The sequence below is a fragment of the Morone saxatilis genome, unplaced genomic scaffold, assembly GCF_004916995.1.
Source record: "Morone saxatilis isolate NCDOM2014 unplaced genomic scaffold, NCSU_SB_2.0 Contig11, whole genome shotgun sequence".
NCBI classification, from domain to species: domain Eukaryota; kingdom Metazoa; phylum Chordata; class Actinopteri; family Moronidae; genus Morone; species Morone saxatilis.
The window spans coordinates 376,710-383,503 of NW_023339663.1; the positions used below are offsets into that span (position 1 = coordinate 376,710).

General features: G+C 39.0%; 1 non-coding gene across 1 annotated transcript; it reads right to left on the bottom strand.

Annotated features, from left to right (window-relative positions):
• Window positions 1–915: 915 nt before the first annotated feature.
• On the bottom strand, window positions 916–988 carry trnav-uac. The gene has a single exon. It is a non-coding gene; the product is annotated as a tRNA-Val (tRNA).
• Window positions 989–6,794: the final 5,806 nt, after the last annotated feature.

Here is a 6,794-nt window from a genome sequence, read left to right on the forward strand (position 1 = left end):
TCTCCATTGCTGCCCCCTCCCTCTGGAACTCTCTCCCCAAACAAATCCGAGACTGTACTGATCCATCCAACTTCAAATCACTGATCAAAACCCACCTTTTCAGAACTGCTTTCAATGTTTGATTCATTGCTGAGTGTTGTAGATATATATCTCTATTTCTAAGTGTGTTGTTTTTATTACCTTTTTTCTTTTCCTTTTTTAACTTGAAGTGTCTTTGAGTTCGTAGAAAAGCGCTCTATGAATAAAATGTATAATTATTAGTTTCTGCTTCCAGAGTCACACCACAACACAGATGTTTGCTTGTGTTGACTCTATTAAACATTCAGTCAAACTTCTGGCTCCACTGGGGATTGAACTCAGGACCTTCTGCGTGTAAAACAGACACGATGACCACTACACTACCTCTGTGATGTCATGATTTTGATCATTTACAATTCAACACATCATTCATTTACAACAATAATTGCAGCTAAGTGAATATTAGAATAATATACAAACTGATTAACACTTCTCCTTGTTTCTACAAAGAAACTCTGATCATAACATATCTGTAGCCAAAATACTTGAACAGTAATACTCCTCTTGCAATACCAGACTATCTGACATCTTCCTGTCTAGAATCTAGTCAGAATTAAAAATAATGCCTTTCTTTGCCATCGCAGACTAAACTGATCTTTTAGGTTTTTTCCTGATTTTAAATTTTTTTTCAGATATGATCATTCTGATCCAGATTGTGTCTTGTGTCGTCAAGAAATTAAGAATTATTCCACAATCAAAGATCAATCAATCTTTAATCTCATTGAGTCACGAATGTGGTCGTGAACACAGTTTAGTTTCTGCTTCCAGAGTCACACCGCAACAGAGAGGTTTACTTGCTTTGACTCTACTTCAAATCTAAACATTAAGTCAATATTCTGGTTCCACTGGGGATTGAACCCAGGATCTTCTGCGTGTAAAGCAGACGTGATGACCACTACACTATGGAACCTCTGTCATACACAATGACATTGAGTATTTTATTTGTAAGGAACGTTCAACCTGCTTTTTTTCGGAGTTCAAAATGTTTTTGTATGCATAAATACAATTTCGTTTTCTCTGTAGCAGTTCTTTCATTTCATAAATGCAACACTATAGTTTTTTATACATAGGCCTAGCATAGAGGTAAAAAAACGATATATGCATGTTATCTTCATTTCAGATGTCAAAGGGGTTTTGTGGCTCCCAGTGTTTTCTTTTTTGTGGGAAACGGGTCCAAATGGCTCTTTGAGGGTTGAAGGTTGCCGACCCCTGCACTATTAGAATAAGGCAAGCTGGCGGGGGCAGTGTGATGCTTTGGGCGATGTTCTGCTGGGAAACCTTGGTCCTGCTATTCACAGAGGTCCACAATGACAATGTCTAAACTGCTAGAAAGTTGCATGTAGTTCAAGATTACTCATTTACAGTATTTGTTCATTAGAGACATCTACTTCACTGAGGTTCCATAGTGTAGTGGTTATCACATCTGCTTTCACACAGGAGGTCCTGGGTTCAATTCTCAGCTGAATCAGAATTATGTCATTACCATCTAGGTTTAGAAGAATATCCCTGATCAAGACTTTAGCATGCTTTAGTGTTCCTATAGTTGTGACAACATGTCCTCTCTGGGGAAATATTACATTGAAACAAAACAATTCCTTATGTGTCTGTTACAACATGTAACTCTACAAACAAAATATAAATGAATGTCCACAATCTTACTGTCCATTTGGCATCCATGTAATCCATAAAGATAAAGTGTATTCTGTACAAACTTTACATGTAGTTTCCTTAACCGGCTCAAACTCTGTTGTGTGAATGAGAGGTTTCTTAGTAAAACAAGTGCTGGTTGGTGGATCAGACATAAACTGAATTAAACACTGACTCATAACACTCTTAATTCACCAGCTATCAGTGTGTGTCTGTTGGTCCGTGGTGGTTCCTGATTACACTCAGATGTGCAGCATTATTAAAGATTTATAGATCCCAGGTCACAAAAGTTACAAATGGGCTTTTCAGAACCTGCATAAGGAAGGTTTTTAATGTCAGTATCTTTTTATGAATCAAGCAAAAGAACACAAAACTAAGTGTAAATTTAACAACATTTTTATCAACGAGACATCAGGTGTCTTTTTATGGGTTACTTGTGCTTCCTGGGAACATGTGCTGCCTTAATGTCGGGGAGCAAAAGTCTCACAACAGATAACATGAAGTTGTTCTGCGAGATGTGCACTGATACGTATCTCTGGCCGCTCTCAGGCTGCCGTATGGAGCTGTGTACACTCACCTCTTGTGGTCTCAGGAGGTTAATAAGAAAACAAAGCTGCGTTTCACACGTCCTGATAAGTGACATTTTGGACGTACTACAGTAGGTTTTCATGCAACAATGACAAGATCTGTGTGTGTGTGTGTGTGTGTGTGTGTGTGTGGAGGCCTCAGGGGTAAACACAGCTCTGTGACAGTGCAGTGTGTGTGTGTGTGTGTGTGTGTGTGTGTGTGTGTTATCTCTGCACTAACTGCTGTTTCTGTTCTGCAGACAGACGAGATGCTGAAGGACTGAAGATACTCCAACTGTGAACATGTCTGTGTGTGATTCAATCTCTGTCCCCTATAGCTTCACTCCAACATGTCAACCTGTCACTGCCTGACAAAGGCTCTGTCTGTTGTCACACAGCAATAGAGGTATTTTGTCATTTTTATTATACTTATCGCAAGGCAGTTTTATCTATTTCATTATATAGTTTTTTATAATGTCTCTATTTCATTAAAGGTAAATTATAAGGTTTATTAGTGTGTGTGAGCTGCAGTCAAACAAAGAAAATCAGGTCAGCTGAAATTCTTCAACCAATCGATAGTGTTATTCATTTATATTTATTTACTTTACTAAACTTTATGAAGTTTAATGTTCACACATCAACCGACCAATTGGTAGGAGTCATCCCTGATAATATAAAGAGAATGAATGCCGTAGAAGTTTAATATCAAGTTTGACAGTCAGTCAAAATGTGATGTGGATGAAAGCCAGAGCAGTTGTTAAACCGGTTAGTTTACTGTTGCTTCAAAGCACGGAGGGAATGACTGTGTTATCCTCACTCTCGCTGTGATATCGAGTATTTAATCAGCTTAATGTGCACATCACCTGCCTGCAGGAAGTCACGTCCTCCTCAGACCGGCCGCTCTGCTCCTCAAGTCTTATCTGTCATATCACAATATTATCTGACTTCACGGAGCATCACAAGGCCAAGGTGAGAGTGTCACATGCTGGTTGTGTGATTGATCTGCTGATCAGAAACTCAGTGGTCTCAGAGGACTTTAATCCCTTTCAGATATATTTGTTCTTTCATGTAAATGTCATTTCATTGCTCAACAAACTGAGAAATAACACCAACTCTGCAGCTCTGTGAAGCTGTTAGCTTCCTTTTAGCATTGGTTCTCAAACTGTATTGCTAGCTAGCTCTGTCCATTGGCTGTAAACATGGGCTACTGCAACACCTTGAGACCACTGAGAACTGTTGTCAGCTAAATAAAAACCAGACTCAGTTACACCCTGTTAGCATGGCACTAGGATTACCATGGGCCTTGACAGACTACTTCTGCTAACAGGGAGCACTGTGGACACAAGCTGTAGCCTATTTACAGGGAAATGGTAAATGCTAAAATGCAGCATAACACAAAAGAGTCATCAAGTTCGCCTCTAATGTCAGTTACAGCAAGCCAGTCTCACTCCCAACTCGTTAAATACGCTCTCTGCTTCAAAATACGACACTGTAGGTATCCTCTGACTACCCTGCAATATAAGGCAATATCTCCAAACTTACTTATAGTGCGTATATCAATTATTTAGTATTTTGTACTTGAATTAACTCATTTAACAGCTTAAAGATTTGGTTTCAGCTTGAAATAATAATGACAGCCTCTGCAGTTTATCCCCCTCAGGCTCTGTCTACTACCTGAAAGGTGTTCTGGCTGCATTTATTCTAGAAATCGTTCTATGTGTGTGTGTGTGTTACATCAGAGTCATTATGTAACACTGACATCTGCTGGGAACAGAGTGGGTGTTGTTGATGGGCTGCAGCTTCACTGCTGCTGCTGCCGTGTGTGTTTATCTGTCAGTTTGTTTGCTTGTTTGTTTGTTTACTTCAGTTAATTTGTGCACACTCGGTCCTCACCGAGTGTGCACAAATTTTTGTTTCACCATTTATGAAATAAATTCATGAGATTTGAAATTCAATCAGTAAATTCAGCTCCAGTACGGTTGAAATTATTTCATGGTCCCACCTTCTGAACAACTATGTGTGAATGTGAATCAAACTGTGATATGAGATGTAAAACCGATATGAAATGTGTTTTATATGTAATAAAATTTGCTACTTCACTCAGTTTCATATGGTTGATGCATTTTGAAGACGTCAGGTTGGGAAATGGTTGGCATTTCTTTTTGTTTTTTATTTAACAGACTAAACAGTTTCCATTAGGGCAGCGGTTCCCAACCTGAGGGTCAGGACCCCCACTAGGGGTCGGTAAAGCTTCACGGGGGGTTGCAAGGCCTTCTTCATTTTAAGGGGTGCAAGAAAATGTCTAGAAATAGACATAGTAGGGCTATAGCTCAGCATTTGGTTGGTTTATGTAAAGAAAACTAAATCAAATTGTTATTTTTTAAAGTTTAGATTATTATTCAAGATTAAACTTTGAACAAATCTGAACATTTTGACAAAACGGAGGTCCTGGTCATCGGTACTGAAGCTCCAAGAGACAAACTCAATGTGAAACTGGCATTAAATCCTGCCAGCAAGTTAAAAACCTCGGAGTAATCTTTGATTCTTTGTGTTACATTTTGCTTGTATTTAAAGTGCTATACAAATAAAGTCTGACTGATTGATTGATAGTCACGGACAAGGCATGTTTGTATTTCTATGTTGTATGAGGTCAACTTACAGCAAATATATGGAGCCCTTTGCAGTTGCACAGGATGCTGGATTTCAATAATGATTTATAAAAAAAAACAATGCAGCATTTTGTTTGCACTAATTAAAAAACATATTCTTTTAATTGAAATTTGACAATGAAGTGTGTGAAACTGCTTGACTGATTGTGTAAATATAATTCGATTACGCTCATTTGAAGCTGCATTAATTGAATTTTTGACCACTTGGGGGTAGAAAAACACTCACATGCAGTGTTATCACCTCACACAGTTGCTGTGGCCGAACAGCCATATTCTTCCACATCCTGCAGACACAGAGCAATAATCCCATTGGATGATTAGTGCTGGTTGGGTCTTCACCAGCTTCTGAGAGAAATTATACGGCTTTATATGAGCAACCCCTTTCACGTTTGTATGATGACGTTTTTGGGTTTGTATTGTAGATTAAAAAAAGGGAGGAAGGGGGGTTATTTTCCAAGATTAAAGTCATACATTTTCTACAAAAAAACGTATACAATGATTATAAAGTGATACATTTGCAAGAATATATGGAAGACCATTTTTGACAATGTCATAAAAAAAGAATCCCGTAAATCATTACAATGAGGAAATTTATCCAAAAAAGTATCTCAAAATAATGATTTAGTCATTATACAAGTCATTATTCTGTAAAATGTTCTTATTGTTTTAAGATTGACGTCAAAAAATGTTTTTTGACATTATGATGTAAATGGGCTTCCATATGGAGGATATCCGACTCTAATCTCAAAATATTGCCCCCCTCCATCAGCTCCCTTTGTTTCATTATCTTAACTAAATTGGCTCTACACTCTCATACATGTATCAGTTAGTCCATTGATTATTTAAAAGATATCGATTATTGGAGCTTTAAACACAGTTTTTTTGGTTACATCCTACCTGCTCATACTGTCGGTACATTTTCTGCTTCGGTTTCTTGAGGTCTTTCAGCCTTCAGACTCTTCAGGCTTTAAACACCAACATCCCTCTGTGTAATAAACAGGGGAAATGAATTTAACATGTATTGAATGGAGCCTCTCTGGCATCCATCTTGTCAATTTTCAGGGGGGCCGTCAGGCTGAGTTTAAGAGCTCTAAACTGGTAGACGATAAGTTAATCCTTTTATCCGTATCCTTGCCGCGGGGCGACCAAAATAAATGCTGAAATGGGAGTTGAGGAGGAATCTGGAGGAAGAGAAAAGAGCTGTGAGAGGCAGGAGCAGCAGGGAAACACATCACAGAAGGAGAGAAATGAGAGATAAAGATGTGAGCCTTGTTTTTATTTGACTGGGAGGTGAATAAATACTGTGACTTAATAGATTTAATACAGTCGGGTTCTCCCTGACTTCCTCATGTCTCGCACCTGTACGGCGTGGTGTGGATAAAAGGGAAGCAGCAACACTGGAGAGGCACATTAGAAAGTCTAAAAATGGACACTGGATTAAAGCTTTCACCAGAGGGAGGAAGTTGGGTTAAAGCCATGTGTTTCTGTGTGTGACTCTCCTTAATCTCTATAAACAGATATCTGCACATGAATACAGAATCTGTCGGCAAGGGACAAGATTTTGGCGTCGAAAGCGTTCTGGTTTCTATTTGTAGTCCGAGTAGTATTGACTAGCGGGCTTTGGTTGCATGCAGAGGCAGAAAATATTGACTGAAATGGAACCAAGTGTGAACCTGCTGTGACGTCACCCATCGGTTTGTGCAGTACCGTACCATGACAGTTTGTCGGAGCCAGCGGATGTCACGTAAAGCGAGTTGAGCTGCTCTCATTGGCTGCTCTTGGTTTGGAAACAATGGCGTCTCTCCTGCTCACACAGGATCTGGTATTCCAGATA